The sequence below is a fragment of the Bufo gargarizans genome, chromosome 1 (assembly GCF_014858855.1).
Source record: "Bufo gargarizans isolate SCDJY-AF-19 chromosome 1, ASM1485885v1, whole genome shotgun sequence".
Taxonomy (NCBI): Eukaryota; Metazoa; Chordata; class Amphibia; order Anura; family Bufonidae; genus Bufo; species Bufo gargarizans.
The window spans coordinates 493,140,580-493,157,961 of NC_058080.1; the positions used below are offsets into that span (position 1 = coordinate 493,140,580).

Genomic DNA, 17,382 nt, shown 5'->3' on the forward strand with positions numbered 1-17,382 from the left:
CCCAGAGACACCTTCCAGTTTCAGTATATGTGGTATTGTTCTGGTGCATGTAGATATTGGTAATATTTATCCATAGAAATGCTTGACTTTTAAAGTTTCATTTTATGAGCTAATGAGGTGATTTTTTCCATCTAGACTATTATGTAAATGAAATGATAGAACATAAAACACAACAGATTAGCAGTTGTACACCTCAAGGGTACGGCCACACAGTCAGGTTCCTTGATGCTGTTTTGGAAGCCAAAATCAGGAATGGATTATAAATGGAGAGAAAGCATAAAGGACATATATGACTTCTCTTTTTTTAATTCATTCCTGGTTTTGTCTTCGAAAACTGCATGAGGAAACCTGACCGTTGCGCAGTGATGTGCAAAGGGGTGGTGGTGGGAGGGTTGGGGGTTGCCGGCCCCGGGTGCCTGCTCTCAGGATGGTGCCAGAAGCAATGAGTGCTTCCATCAATACAGGTGGAAGCATTCATTCCTGGATCGCTCAGCTCCCCGCGCTCCTTCTCTCCTTCAGGCTGGCGGCGCACTGAACAGTCAAGCAGTAAACATTCTGTTCTCTGCTCCACCATTCAGCCTGCAGGCACAGATCATGCTGCCGGCCTGTGTGGGAGGAGCCTGCAGCCAGGGAATCTGCCTGTGCTCCTCCCACACAGTGCTGCAGAGTAATCTGTGTCTGCAGAGGAGAGCTGGATTGGAGCACCTGGTGTCACCCGGTGCGGTAGAAAATGGTGTCACCCCAACCTGCCCCCCCCCCCCCCCCCGAGCAATAATCTTTTAGTCATATAGTCATATAACCAAAAATATGTTGAAAGAAGTCAAAGTTAATGGTTTTAAAAAATAACGTTTATTTTAAATCCAACCCCTTTACTGAACAAATCACATTTTACAACACTAAATTTAACAGGATAAAATTATAAATAATTAAATAACACAAAATTCAACATGACTAATAAATAAATAAATAATTAAATAACACAAAATTGAACAGGAACAAATACAAGTGCACTTAAAGAACATCTCAATCAATTCAGAACTTTGCTTTCCTGGCCTTCAAAGCTGCAAAACTATTAATTGCTTCATCAAAATCAATGGTTTGCACTAATTCGCTTTCAGCTGACAACAGTGCAAGATCGGAAAGCCTAGACTCTCCCATTGTAGATCGCAGATAATTTTTGATAAGTTTATGTTTTGAAAAGCTCCTCTCGCACGAAGCCACAGATACGCAGATTGTGAGGAATAATTTCAGACATAGTCAAAGGTGTGGGAGAGACTCAATAAAATCCCATTCAGCTATGAAAGTCAAAACTTGTAAAGCTGCCCAATCTTTGACTTCTTCTAGGTCCAACTTTGCTGCTTTTAGGTGTCTTCTGAACCTTGGTATCTCCAGTAACAGCTCACTCTCAGATACCTCATCATAGAAATTGGTCAGTTTTGGAATGGACACCTTTAATTCTCCTTCAGTGGCAGATATGAGACTCTTTGCTTGAACAGCCTCAAACATGCCTGCTACTTCCATGATGGCTCTTAATCTGGTCTGGAGTTCCAAATGAAAGCGATCAATGCACTCAAACATCGCCCTCTTATTTTCTTCTTGCAGACTTGGGCTTCCAGCATCTCTTGCCAGTTCCCCTGCCATCCTCTTCTTGAACCTGGTTCTTCTCTCTACTGCAATTCCATATTCTTCAGCTTTTAAAAGTGCCTGCTGAATTGCATTTTCGACTAGGTGACTGCGCTCCTCACACAGAAAAAGTCTTAGTGTCTCAAGCTTTGTCACCACTTTATCGAGACTTAAGCCCTTAGTCTGCAGGTACTGCTTTGCATCATTAACTTCCCTCAGTACATCAGACCAGAAGTGCAGGTAGCATAGAAAAGTAAAGTCACAGACAGCAGGCAGAAGACCTTGTGCTGCTCCTCTTGTGTCCATATGTTCACATGGTTCATAAAGAGCTCCAAGTGCCGACACAAACATGTCCAATTTTTTTTTTACTGGCTTAACCGCAGCATAATGAGCACTCCCGCATGTTGTGCATAGTCTTTTTACTGACACTCCAGCATGGTCAATTAACACATCCCATCGATGGGTGGAAGCAGCAAAAAAAGAAAACATTGTCTGCAGAGTTCCAAAAAAAGGTCACGCAAGATGCATTTTGAGCAAAAGAGTGCTGACCACACAAGTTAAAGGAATGGTCCACACATCCATTAAAAATAGCCTTCCTGTTTTTCCCCTTCAGAATGGATTGTACACCTCCATGGATTCCAGCCATAGTAGCAGCATTATCATAACCCTGAGAGCGGCACATCATTATGTCGAGTCCATCACTTTCTAATTTTTGAAGAATGTCAGAACTGAGGTCAGCAGCTTTTTTCCCCTTTAAAGGGAAAAATCCCAAAAAAACTTCTTTTACCTCAACTTTCCTGTTGGTGATGTGTACATATCTGATCACTTCAGACATCTGATCAGTATGCGATACGTCAGGCGTGCTGTCAAACATGATGCCAAAGTACTTTGCAGACTTTATGTCCGTTACAATCTTCGCCTTCACATGATTTGCCAGGACACTTATAAACTCATTCTGAGTTTGTGGAGAAAGATAGGAGACAGACATGTTAACTTTACAGGTGTGCTGCTTTAACTTAATTAGGTGTTCCTTCAGTACCGGATCATACTTGGAAAGCATCTCAACCATCTCAAGAAAGTTCCCTTTATTCAAAGAAGACTCATCTTCCTTGTGACCACGAAATGCCAGAATCTGCTTGGCAAGAAACAATGTAATATCCAGCAATCTGTGCAAAATGTCCCTCCACTTTTTCTTCTCAGTCTCCATCGTAGAAATAGTTTGGGCATCAATGGTTTAATGCAGCCTCAGTCCTGCTGCCAATGTTTTCCACTTTTCCAGACAGTATAAGTGCTCTTCGGATGTCTCATGATTATATACCTTTGGGCTCAGTTTCCACCACTTCTGAAACCCAGTGACAAATTTGGATGTTGTATCTGTAGTACAGCTGGTAAAGAGTCGGCAACAAAAGCAATATAAATTCCCGCTGACAGGTGAGTAAACCATCCATGTCCTCAGAATTTTCTCTCCATTTGGCATGACCTCGTAAAACCACACTTTTAAAAGTTGGCGCACTTCTCCCTTTGATGCAGCTTTTTCATCTGGCCTTTTGGTGACACTAAAAGGACCATCTTGGTTCTGGAAAGAAGCACTTCCTCTTTTCACAATTTCTACCCAAAAAGGATCTGGAACCGGTATCTCCCAGAAGGACACATCAGATAAAATTTGCAAATCTTTCTTTGTAACTGCAGTCATGTCTTTCATAGTATACGGACTATGGCTTGAGTCACTTTCAGCACTCTCTTCTGCTTCAGATTCTGTCATTTCCATTCCTTGCTCTTCTGCTTGAAATTCTTCTATTTTCCCTCCTTGCTCTTCTTCAGATTCTGCCATTTCCACTTCTTGCTCCTCTGCAGAAAGCTTTCTAGCAAAAGCATCAAAAGAATCAGCTTGATCAATTGGTGGAGTGTCTTTTGATGAACCCTGGCCATCATCTGGTCTTTTGACATACTTGAGCATGGATCCAGCCAGGGTTTTGATTGCTTGAATTTTTGCCTCTTTTGTTCTCCTTTGCTGGAATCCACTTGGCCTCTTTGACTTATGCACTCCATGTGGCATGGTGGAATATTCGCTTAGGAATTCAGACTTTGCTTTCTGAAATCCATTTGAAAAAAGGACAGCATGAAAACATATAATTTGTCTCTTGTGCTTCTCAAATTTTGCTAATGGTATGGATAAACCATATCATACACAGTTGTTTGGTTTAACTTTGTGGGGGGGGGTTGTTGGACCCCACTCCAATCTCACAAACTCCCTACTGCCGCCTGCAGCCTCGGCTCCAGTCACACACCCCTGACCCCGTGTGCTGCTCTCTATGTGAGGGGCTGCGCCGCCGTACGGCACATGTAGCACACAACACACCTGTCAGAGCACCCACCCGCAGTGGCGGATCCAGAGCTTGGTCTCAGGAGGAGCACTTCCAGATTGTTTTGTGTCGGCAGACAGAAAATAATAGCAGGCTCAGGCTGGCAAGGCAACTGGAATTATGCTAAAATCATTGGGCGAAATCCCGCGCCTGCGCCGTTCACTTCGGTCTTCGGCGCAGTGAGTGAATGATGCGATCCTGGTGCCGGCTTCCTCACTGCGCCTGCGCCGACTACATCACAGTGAGGATCGCATTATTCACTCACACTGCGCCTGCGCCGAAGACCGAAGTGAACGGCGCAGGCGCGGGATTTCGCCAACGATGCAGGGAACAGTGGCATCAATCAAGAGGAGCTGGGCGGGCACAACACAGGACCTGGGCGGAATACAGGGCGAGTGGACGGAGCCTCTAGGTGCTGATTTTACGCCCATATAGCACCTAGAGGCTCATTAGCATATAATAAAAGTGCATTTTTAACAAAAACGGCTGCGGGACTAACATTAGAAACATACTGTTATGTAGTGCTGACATGGGCGCATCGCTAATGTCAGTCAGCTACATAACAGTATTTCTGGTGGTAGAAACCCTTTAATGAACTCTTTTAGTATGGCAGTCGATTTGCATGTGGTCATCACAGGACTGTCATGCCGGCCATTAGGCCATAGTAGTGTCACTATGACACTATGGCCGGTGTGATGGTCCCGTGATGACCACATGCAAATTGACTGTCACACTAAAAGATTAACTGTAGGCTATATTACAGAAGGCTGGTCCTGGTGGTCAGTGGTGTGGCCTGTGTTCTACAAGGCTAATTTACATTACTGAGAATTACAGGGCACACTACAGCATAATATACTGGAATCTACAGTATACACTGTAAATATATCAGTCCTCAAACCAAATAATAACACCACCATACAATGACCAGATAACACCTACATACAGTGACTGGATAACACCGGCATAAAGTGACTGGATAACACCTCCATACAGTGACTGGATATAGGATATAAGGGGGCCCAGTATAGAGCAGTGATGGTGAACCTTTTAGAGACTGAGTGCCCAAACTGCAACCCAAAACCCACTTATTTATAAAAAAGTGCCAACATGGCAATTTAACCTGAATACCAATATGGTCTGTCTTCCATGTACTTTATCATTTACATAGCTATAATATCCTGCCTACAGTTAATGCGCTGCCTGTGCTGTTTATAGCGCGCCCTGCACTGATGAATGGCAGAAAAAGTCTAAGGCAAATTGGTACACCCATAGACTTTTTCCCAGGGTGTGGGATGGGTGCCCACAGAGAGGGCTCTGAGTGCCTGACATCTCTCCAGGTCCAACCTGGAGTCCAGGTTAAAGTTTGGAAATGCCCCCTGCCCCCAAATATAATTAAGTAGGCGCAAAGTGGCAGCATGACAGAGTGTGGATTTGGCATCAGCATGAGGAGACCACAGAGTGGCCCAATGACAGAGTCTAGAGTTGGCGTCAGCAGCAGCAGTGTCAGGAGAAAGCCAACGAGTGGCACATTGACCGAGTCTGGAGTTGGCAGCATCAGGAGAAGGCCACCGAGTGGCACAAGCACAGAGTCTGGAGTTCAGGGCAGCAGCATCAGGAGAAGGCCACCGAGAGGCAAAATGACAGAGTGAGGAGTTGGCGGCAGTATGAGAAGGCCAAAGAGTGGCACAATGATAGAGCCTGGAGGTGGCCACCCTGCTTACCTCCTGACTTTGGCAGTAGCAATATTTTTACAGCACAGTACGTGTCCCCTATATTTTTATATAATAAATAAAGAGTCCCACAGTACATAATGTGGGCAAAATATACCTAATTACATAACATTCTCAATACATAAACTTATTTTTATGTGGAAAATGGTGCCAGGTGGTGTACCATAATAAAAATGCCAGGGTACACCCCCTGGCACCTTAGAGTATCACTAATAAAAATGTAAACTAGCCTTTTTTCACAAAAAAAATAGATGTATTTATTGGGAATGTTATGTAAGTAGGTATATTATGCCCACATTATGTACTGTGGGACTCTTTGCACCGGCCCTGTCACGTGGACGTGACCAGGGCCTGTGCACGGATTTTTTGGCAACACAAGCGAAGCTACATCTCGGTGACCTCCCCGCCCGCAGCTCACCTGGTCCTGGTTCTGTCTGCAGCAGCTGGCTTCTCCTCTGTGTGGTCCTGATATCTTCGATCTGCTTCAATCTGGTTTGAGGACTGTACTTTTTCGCCCTATAAGATGCACATAGGTTTTAGAGGAGTATAATAAGAAACAATATTTTCCATTATACCTCAGGTCAGACCCCCAATGTTAATCATACCTCAGATCAGCCCCCCATATCAGCCGTCAGCACCCCATCCATCATGCCCATGTCAGCCGTCAGCCCCCATCCATCATGCCCCCCCATGTCAGCCATCATGCCCTCATGTCAGCCGTCAGCACCCCATGTCAGCCGTCAGCCATCAGCCCCCCATGTCAGCACTCCATCCATCATGCCCATGTCAGCCGTCAGCACCCATCCATCATGCCCCCCATGTCAGCCATCATGACCTTATGTCAGCCGTCAGCCATCAGCCCCCCATGTCAGCACCCCATCCATCATGCTCATGTCAGCCGTCAGCACCCCATCCATCATGCCCATGTCAGCCGTCAGCCCCCATCCATCATGCCCCCCATGTCAGCCATCATGACCTTATGTCAGCCGTCAGCACCCCATGTCAGCAGTCAGCCATCAGCCCCCCATGTCAGCACCCCATCCATCATGCCCATGTCAGCCTCCGTCAGCACCCCATCCATCATGCCCATGTCAGCCGTCAGCACCCATCCATCATTACTCCCATGTCAGCCGTCAGCCATCAGCCCCCCATGTCAGCCATCATGCCCCCCATGTCAGCCGTCAGCACCCCATCCATCATGCCCATGACAGCCGTAAGCCCCCATCCATTATGCTCCCTAATGGGGGACAATGTTGGAGTCTGCACCATCAGGGGGGATGACATGATGAGGGACAATGTTGGAGTCGGTGGCCCAGACATTTCTTCTCTTCCCCTCCAGGCTCCATGGCACAGACATGTTTGTACATTTTGTCCCCCATCTCCCCCTCTCTGTTACAATTACAATACACTTACAGTACCTGATATATCACTGGGGTCTGCGAGTGGGGTCGGTCTGGTCCTGGCTCCAATCTCAGCTGGCTCTGCCTTAAGGTGTCTTTTCCAGAGTCCAGACTAGAGTCGAGCAGGGTCGGCCAAGTTCCAACAAGTCGTGCCTCAGTGTTATTCTGTGACTGTGTTCTTCTGCTGCCAGCCTGAAGGGGCAGCTTTTACAGGCCACAGCAGACAGAGCAGCTGCGCCTCCTCGCCTCCCTCCGCCGCGGCCCCACTGACAGTCAGTGACGCCTCCTTTGGCCTGAGCGCCGCACGGCACACATGTAGGCAGGACAGCCGCCGCCAGAGAAGACAGAAGCAGCCGCTGCCCGCACTGTAAGTAGTAAGTAAGGCCCCCGGACTTACTGCAGTGCAATTTCAATGTGTTACATAATTTAATTAATCACCTTGGTAGGTCTGGCTGGCGGCTGCTGCTACAATGGGGTGTCACCTGCCCCCGCCGGGGGCGGGTGACACCCCATTGTAGCAGCAGCCGCCAGCCAGACCTAACCAAGGTGATTAATTAAATTATGTAACACATTGAAATTACACTGCAGTAAGTCAGTCCGGCGGCCGGGTGACACCCCATCAGACTGGTGTCACCCGGTGCGGCCCGCACCCCCCTTGCAACACCACTGTGTGGGCATAACTACTGTGGAGGCTGTACAATAAGGGCATTGATACTGCAAGGAGGCACAGTGTGGGTATAACTACCGTGAGGGGGCACAATATGGGCATAACTACCGTGAGGGGGCAGAATTTGGAGATTATTAGGGAGCACATATCTGGACATAACTACTGTGAAGGTTGTACAATGAGGCCAATGCTACTGTGAGGTGGCACAATTTTTTTAAGTATCGGGTGGGGGCTGCCAGAGAAAGGACCTGCTCCGGGTGCCAAACTCCTTAGGCACGCCACTGCCATTGCCTGACCCTAAGGTTGCCTAACAGCAGTAATCCAAGAGAGTCTTGACATCACTGAGTCATGTACAGTTGCTAAAGTAAGCTTGTAGTTGGCACAGAGTCTATTGATCTGTTACTGCTGGTTAATAATAAATGATGTGTTCTGAATAAATGTAATTCTTTATCCATAACTGTTGTCGTGTGTAATTATTTCCAGATGAATGGACAAACTTGATGTTAATTGTCCTATGACCCCTAGTCAGTTAGGAGTTGAATAGGCCAGCATTGTTGACTCTTTAACACCCTTGATTAATGTCTATGCTCTGCTTTAGAAGCAGCGACGTAGAACTGCACTGTAAAGCAAACACTGTGAACATCAAGAGTAAACACATAGGGGGAGATATATCAAGACTGGCGCTTCCGTCGTGGCATGTGGTGCACCTAATTTATTAGGAGGCAGAAACATCATATCAAATCAGGTGCACCTCTGCCCTGCTGTGTGCCAAAAACTGAAGTCTATGCCAGATACAGGCTGGTGTAGACTTCAGCTATAACTTCTGCCACTTTCTGGCAAAAGATATAGTAAATGCGGTGGGAGGTCCAAAGCCCCATCCACTTCCAATAAGCCCCACCCCTTTTCTCACCACTTCGGAAAAGTGGCAAGAAGCCTAAAAAGTCACAAATTATGGTGTACATATGGCATGCTCCATAATGTGCAACTTTTTTTACACCACAATAGTTGTGTAAAAGGCTTAATAAATGCTCCTCATAGTGTACTTAAAGGATACCTCCCAACCATCATGGATCCAGAGGGAAAGTCCCAGATTTCAGTGGCTGTCCCACGATCCCAGAGCGGGGGAGGCATGTCCCGCTCTCAGGCAGCTGTATTACAGTTGCCTATAATGATGAAGCACAGAGCCGTCCGCTCCATCCTCCACCATTCCTCCCTCTGTCGGCGCTCCACACTGCTGGTTTGTGCATGAGGCGGGGGCAGCCAGCAGTCAGCTGTGCTCCTCCTCCTCCTCCTACACAGACCAGCAACTCTGAGTGTATCCTGCTGCTGATGCTGGGGAGATCATCAGAGGAACCAGGTGAGTATGTAGAGTTTGTTTTTCTACTTCCTGTGAAGGGGGCACATAACTGGGTATAATGAGGGGGCACATATCTGGGCATATTACTGTGAGAGGGCATATATCTGGGCATTAATACTGTGAGGGGGCACATATCATGGTATATTACTGTGAGGGAGGCACATATCTGGGCATATTACTGTGAGGGGTCACATAACTGGGCATATTACTGGGAGGGGCACATACCTGGGCATATTATTGTGATGGGGCATATATATTCGCATAACTACTGTGAGGTAACACATATCAGGGTATAACTACTGTGAGGGGACACATATCAGGGCATAACTACTGTGACGGGGCACATATCTGGACATAATTACTGTGAAGGGGCACATAACTGGGCATAACTACTGTGAGGGGCACATATCTGGGCATAACTACAGTGAGGGGGCACATATTAGGGTATAACTACTGTGAGAGGGCACATATCTGGGCATAATTCATGTGAGGTGGCACATATGTGGACATAACTACTGTGAGGAGGCACATATCTGGGCATAACTACTGTGAGGAGGCACATATCTGTCATACGTACTGTGAGGGGGACACATGTCTGTCATAACTACTGTGAGAGGGCACATGTCTGTCATAACTACTGTGAAGGAGGCACATATCTGGACATAATCTGTTAAAGGGGCACAATGTAGGCATAAATACTGTGAGGGGGACACATATCTGGGCATAACTACTGTGAGGAGGCACATATCTGGGCATAACTACTGTGAGGGGCACATATCTGTCATATGTACTGTGAGGGGGACACATGTCTGTCATAACTACTGTGAGAGGGCACATGTCTGTCATAACTACTGTGAGGGGGACACATATCTGTCATAAGTACTGTGAATGAGGCACATGTCTGTCATAACTACTGTGAAGGAGGCACATATCTGGACATAATCTGTTAAAGGGGCACAATGTAGGCATAAATACTGTGTGGGGCATTTAGGGGACTGGCTGGGATTAGGGGTATAGTTATATTTTGGGTGGAGTTAGAGGCGTGGCCTAATGCGGGGGAAAAAATGCTGCGGCGTGCTGCTCCATGATTAATGTAAAAAAATGAAAATCAGACCTCATATGGTACATGACAATCTCTTTCTAACAAACCTAGAACCAGCCCTGCACCTCACATGCTAGATCCTCATCAATGGCAGCTCATGGAGTGTGTCCTTTCTCAAGCAGTGTCCTTTCTACTGCAGCTCTCTTCCTATAATAACAGCTCAGGGAGCATGTCCTTTCTGCTGCAGCTCTCCTCCGATAACTGCCAAAGCTTCTAGCTGTAGATATGGCTGGTGGCAGTTGGCAGAGCATGTGAGACCATGTCAGTAGTTGTCAAAGAATAGTTTCCGCGCGACGCTATCCCACACTCTCTGCAACACCTTCAACAGAGGCAAAGACGTGCATATATAGCATCAATACAGTTATACATAAATGTACCTGTTTGAATGTTGCTGTTTATCTGCGCGTATCGTTCCTCTTTTATGTATTGTATTCGTATACTTGAGTGGGGTAAGGAGCCCTATATATTTTTATATTCTATACACACATGAGCTTGCCCCGGCTGGTGGCACTGCTCGATATTAAACTCACTAGTTCGTGCTCGACTTCGAGCGCTGTGTGACGTCACAGAACCACAGTACGAGTATCTAGGAGTGTCAAAAAGCGCCAACGCGTTTCAGATAATCGTTATCCTTTATCAGGGACATCAACTACTCCTCCTAATGTTTCTTATATAGGGAACTCCTCTCCTCCCATTTTTTAACCCTTAGTTCTCAACCATGTTGCTCTCCTTCATTCAAACGCAAACAATTCAATCTCTGAATTCAGTCCCATTGGCACTAATGTATCCATGTTAACAATCCAACGTGTCTCCACTCTAGACATTTTTCTGATAAAATCCCCCCTCTTTTATCCTCCTTAACTATTTCCATTCCGCTGAATCGGGTTCCCTCACTTAAACCTCCATGTTATTCCTTGTAATGTCGGGATAAGGGGTGACCGTCATATTTCCTATGAATATTATTAATGTGTTCCCCCATTCTCTTATTTAATTACCTTTTTTTTACGTCCTATGTAGATCTTATCACATGGCCGCTAGCACATCTGCAATACCCAGTCCCCATAGCTCTGTGTAGATTCCTGGAAGTTAAATGAGTTTTCAATGAATATGAATTTTTTTATAGGACCAATTCTGGAGAACTATTTCCTCAATTGATACAGGAGCAGGAGGCACCTGGTATACGGACACCACAAATAAACGTGAGATGAAAGAGAATGGGGAGATGTATTACATTTTGGGGAGATTTGGAGAGATTTGGGAAGAATGGGGAGATTTATTAATAAAAAAATAAAAAAAATGGCTTAGATGCCCAAAGCAACCAATAGGATTCCACCTTTCATTTTTCAGAGCTCCTTTGCAAAACAAAAGGTGGCATCTGATTGGTTGCTGTGGGCAACTAAGCCACTTTTCCATTATGGTATTCACCACACAGGAAAATATTTTTTTTTATATTTTAATAGCTCAGACATTTTTGGGCATGGCAAAACCAGTTATATCTATTTTGTATTTTTTATTTTTACATGTAAAATTGTGTGTTTTAAAATCATTTTTACAGTAATTTTTGGTTATCCTAGGGGACTTAAACATGTAATCTTATGATTGCTTGTACCATAGACTGCAATAGTGCAATAGTGTACTATTGCTGTCTATGTGATTTTCATAGGCTGTCTATGAGGCCATGCCTCAGGCGTGGCTTTTCAGGCAGCTCACTATGACAACCCACAGAGCCACAAGGCCCCAGGCTGTCATAGCAACCAATCAGATCCCTGCTACTTCACCAGATGTGCTCCGATCGCTTTCTAGAGCCTGAGATGCCCCGGTCACTATTGTCCGCAGCATCTGAGGAGTTAAATGCCCAGGATATCCGTTATCTCTGACCCCGGTAATCACTGCAACTGGGTGCTTGCTGTTTTACACAGTTGGCATTGGCTCCATATGCAGCCTGGCTCACGCGTAAGCCCGCTCCACATGCTTACACTGCACCCATGACATATAGTTACATACTGGTACATGCAGTGGCATAGCGTGGGTTGCCAGCACCCAGGGCAAGCCAAAAATTGTGCCCCCCTACCCTGGGCACACCCCTTTTAACAGATACTGTAGTAGATCTCTAGCAGTCCTATGTAACACCACAGATAACACAGTGATAACTCTCTGAGTACAGATAATGTAGCAGATGTCACTTGCAGTCCTATGTAACACCACAGATAACACAGTGATAACTCTAAGTACAGATAATGTAATAGATGTTCCCTGAAGTCCTATGTAACACCACAGATGGCACAGTGGTAACTCTCCGAGTACAGATAATGTAGTAGATGGGTGTGAGCCCCCAGAATTCAGAACATGTACAGTGTGATCTGAAGTCTGGGGCCGAATGCGGCAGGATGGGCCATATTCTCAATCTCCTCCCCCAACCCTACCATGAAACAGATATGTGCATGGACATTATTATTACAGTAGAATACCCCACCATTCCTGTTCCATGCAGTCACGTCTCCTGTGATGTAGACTTTCCTCAATGTCTTCATTCAGAGATAAGACCACCATGATACCTTCTTTCAGCCGCTTCTCGTCTCTGCAGAGTTTCACAGAAAACAAATGTGGTTCCTCACTTTACTCTCATCCTCTCCTACCTGGTGTCTCAACAACTCATCCTGCTGCCCCCCAATATTGTGCTAGAGCCAGACAGATAGTCCCCCATTCACCATAATATTATTCCCCCTGTATATTATAATGGCCCCCTCTTTATTATTAATATAATGTCCCCCTCTTTATTATTAATATAATGGCCGCCTCTCCACTCTTATTACTATGATGTCCAGTCAGTACTGTCAGTGGTCCTCCTCTTTCTGCTCCTCCCCCACCCCCATAGTGCCCCTAGTGCCTCTGCAATTAGGGTAGGGTACATTAAAAATAAATAAATTAACGCCTCACTGTGCCTTCCCGCATCATCGCGTCATCTCGCGAGATCCTACGCAGGAGGTCACAGTGAGGTAATCGATTCGTGACCGAGTCCTACGTCGCTCTACTGCCTTATAGGCTTCAGGCCTAGCAGCCTGACGCTAATGAGGCATAGCGGACGGTTACCTGAGAAACTGCTTAGTGATATATTTATTTGTTCCTGCATTGTACATATATGAATGTTACTGTACAGTTGCAAGAAAAAGTATGTGAACCCTTTGGAATGATATGGATTTCTGCACAAATTGGTCATAAAATGTGATCTGATCTTCATCTAAGTCACAACAATAGACAATTACAGTCTGCTTAAACTAATAACACACAAAGAATTAAATGTTACCATGTTTTTATTGAACACACCATGTAACCATTCACAGTGCAAGTGGAAAAAGTATGTGAACCCTTGGATTTAATAACTGGTTGAACCTCCTTTGGCAGCAATAACTTCAACCAAACGTTTCCTGTAGTTGCAGATCAGACGTGCACAACGGTCAGGAGTAATTCTTGACCATTCCTCTTTACAGAACTGTTTCAGTTCAGCAATATTCTTGGGATGTCTTGTGTGAATCTCTTTCTTGAGGTCATGCCACAGCATCTCAATCGGGTTGAGGTCAGGACTCTGACTGGGCGACTCCAGAAGGCATATTTTCTTCTGTTTAAGCCATTCTGTTGATTTACTTCTATGCTTTGGGTCGTTGTGTAGTGTCCCACTACGTAAATGTAGGCACTACTCAAGGGTCAATTGGGTCACGTTGTTCCCCACCTTTTGTGGAACATGATCATGGTATTTTGTATTGCATTTTAATGTATGTTGTCATGTTATCTCCTGTGTACCAGGCCCGTTAGGGGTGTAGTTCCTACTCCTAGGCTGTAGAGGGAGCTAGGGAACCCCCTAGTACAGTTAGGCCCAGACAGGAAAGAGTCAGTCCAGTCTAGTCTGCCTGAAGTGCTGAGCAAGTGAAGCTCAGAAGTTAGTCCAGGAGAAGAAGTTGCCTCCTGAAGATATCTAGCACCTTGTAAAGTACAGAGCAGAGCCAATTTTATCCAGCCAAGTAAGAAAGCTGAAGGGCAGAAGGATATTTACCGCAAGAGGATTTATACCAGAGGAAGGTTTCCCTACCCAAGGATAAAGCCAGCTATAGGGCATACGGCCTTGGAGAAAGCCATACAGGATCGGAAGAAAGTACAGCCTGATCTGTGAGTGTTATTCCCTCTGAGTATCTTGCAAGGACTTTGCCTGCCATTTATGTGAAGCCTGCCTGTTAACAAGACCCTGCATATGGAACTAACTGAAGCCTGTATATAGTTGAACTGTTCAGTAAAAAGGAGTTCTGGTTCACTACAACTGTGTGTACCTCAATTATTCCTACAATAAATCGGTGTGCCACCATTACCGGCACTGGCGTCACAAACTATAAGGGATCTTGCCACCGGCACACTAAACCTACAACACCCAGTGCATCTCACCTACCACCAGGCCTGGTCCCTATACCCAGAGAGTGCCCCAGAGGAGCTATGTGCCAGCCTGTCCATCACTGCTGTACGCCTGCCCAGGGTATATTAAAAATCGTGAGTACCAATAGCAACCCTCGGTCTGTTAACTGTCCCCTGTGACCTCACGTTCGCTCACCCTGCAGGACTGGCGTATTGCAGTTGTCCTGTTGCAACACCTATCTTCTGTTGAGCTTCAGCTGGTGGACAGATGGCCTTAAGTTCTCCTGCAAAATGTCTTGATAAACTTGGGAATTCATTTTTCCTTTGATGATAGCAATCCGCCCAGGCCCTGATGCAGCAAAGCAGCCCCAAACCATGATGACCCCACCACCATACTTCACAGTTGGGATGAGGTTTTGATGTTGGTGTGCTGTGCCTCTTTTTCTCCACACATAGTGTTGTGTGTTTCTTCCAAACAGCTCAACTTTGATTTCATCTGTCCACAGAATATTTTCCCAGTACTGCTGTGGAACATCCAGGTTCTCTTGTGCAAACTGAAAATGTGCAGCAATGTTTTTTTTGGACAAGAGTGGCTTCCTCTGTTGTATCCTCCCATGAACTCCATTTTTGTTTAGTGCTTTACGTATCGTAGATTTGCTAACAGGGATGTTAGCATATGCCAAAGACTTTTGTAAGTCTTTAGCTGACACTCTAGGATTCTTCTTCACCTCATTGAGCAGTCTCCGCTGTGCTCTTGCAGTCATCTTTACAGGATGGCCACTCCTAGGGAGAGTAGCAGCAGGGCTGAACTTTATCCATTTATAGACAATGTCTTACCATGGACTGATGAACAGCAAGGCTTTTGGAGATACTTTTATAACCCTTTCCAGCTTTATGCAAGTCAACAATTCTTAATTGTAGGTCTTCTGAGAGCTCTTTTGTGCGAGGCATCATTCACATCAGGCAATGCTTCTTGTGAAAAGCAAACCCAGAACCGGTGTGTGTTTTTTATAGGGCAGGGCAGCTGTAACTAACACCTCCAATCTCATCTCATTGATTAGACTCCAGTTGGCTGACACCTCACTCCAATTAGCTCTTGGAGATGTCATTAGTCTAGGGGTTCACATACTTTTTACATCTGCACTGTGAATGTTTACATGGTGTGTTCAATAAAAACATGGTAACATTTAATTCTTTGTGTGTTATTAGTTTAAGCAGACTGTGATTGTCTATTGTTGTGACTTAGATGAAGATCAGATCACATTTTATGACCAATTTGTGCAGAAATCCATATCATTCCAAAGGGTTCACATACTTTTACTTGCAACTGTTTGTACTATATACATATATATATATATATATATATATATATATAATGCCTTGCAGTATTCTCCCTTGTTGTTTTTCCTGTTTTGCTGCAATTAAAATAACCTGACGAAATAATGTAAATGCTTACAATGGAATGAAAAAAAATACATTCTTAGTCCTTTCAAACAGAGCTGACAGTCACAGCTGCAGGCAGCTTGTCTACTGCCAGCATATGGCAAGCCGCAGCCAGTAAGAAGCATTTTCATTGGCTCAAACATCGAAGCAAAGTGACAAAGCTCTGCTCTACTTTTCAGCTCAGCATTGCGTCTCATGTATAAAAATAAGCATGAAGCTGATTTTAAAATGTTAAAATTGCTCTATATGTATCTTTGCATCCTCTGCTGGGGGTCCCCTTTAGGGATTGGAGTCCTGGCCAATTGCACAGTTTTTCCCCCTGTAATGCCAGTCCTGGACACTCCTGGACACTCCTAGGGCTGGTGCAGTGATGAGGGGGTTACACTTGGGATGATGGAAGTAGTAGTTTCCCCATTCACACCATATATAGAGGCTGGTGGAAGGTGGGGTTACCTTGATGTTAGTGTGCAAATTGATAGGCAGGAGACTGAGATGAATTTGAACCAGTATAACTCATCTGACATGGGTCATAAGACCAGTGCTGGAGAACTATTTGATGCAGTAGCAGAAGGCACCTGGTGTACGGACGCCACAAATAAACATGAGACAAAAGAGAATGAGGGAGATTGAACTGGCTTAGATACCCACAGCAAACAAACAGTCACAGGTGGAAATCTATGATCAAACACTGACTGTGTGACCTAATTCAGAGATATGTGTTATAGCCAGGGGTAGATTGGCCATAGACCTTACAGGGAAAATGTCCCAGTGGCCCGATGTCCAAGGGGCCGCCCAAGCCCTCTGCTCTGCCGCTGGCTGGGTACATAATGAGCTATCATTGGTAATTAACTCTGTGAGAATCAGGTACTCATGTACTCGGCCAGTGACATGCCCTCCTCAACTATGTCCCTCATCTCACCTCCATATAATCCCCCTGCTTCATATCTAAATCAGAGACAACTGGAGGAAGATGAGAGAAATGGCCTCTTCTGATGGCCAACTCAGAGGGACACATATATTGTACAGTACTGTGGTTTGTGGTATTTTGCGCTATGGTATTGCTTTTGTTGCCCTGCCTCCTTTCAATTTAGACCCTCCTTTCATATGGGGCCACTTTTAGGTTTTTTTTCCAGGGTCACTTTAGGTTCCCAATCAGCCCCTGGTTATAGCCCTGTTCCAAGTTCAGTTTATTGAAACTTTTGTTGCCTGCAACATCTGTAGAGTTCACTAAAGTTAGTGTCCCCACATAAGAAAGTGTCATGTGCCTCTGTTTCTGAGTAAACATCTGCCAGAGAAGCA

At 45.3% G+C, this 17,382-nt stretch overlaps 1 pseudogene; it reads right to left on the bottom strand.

The window, feature by feature from the left end:
• Positions 1 to 2,062: 2,062 nt before the first annotated feature.
• On the bottom strand, positions 2,063 to 8,914 carry LOC122928027 (annotated as a pseudogene).
• Positions 8,915 to 17,382: the final 8,468 nt, after the last annotated feature.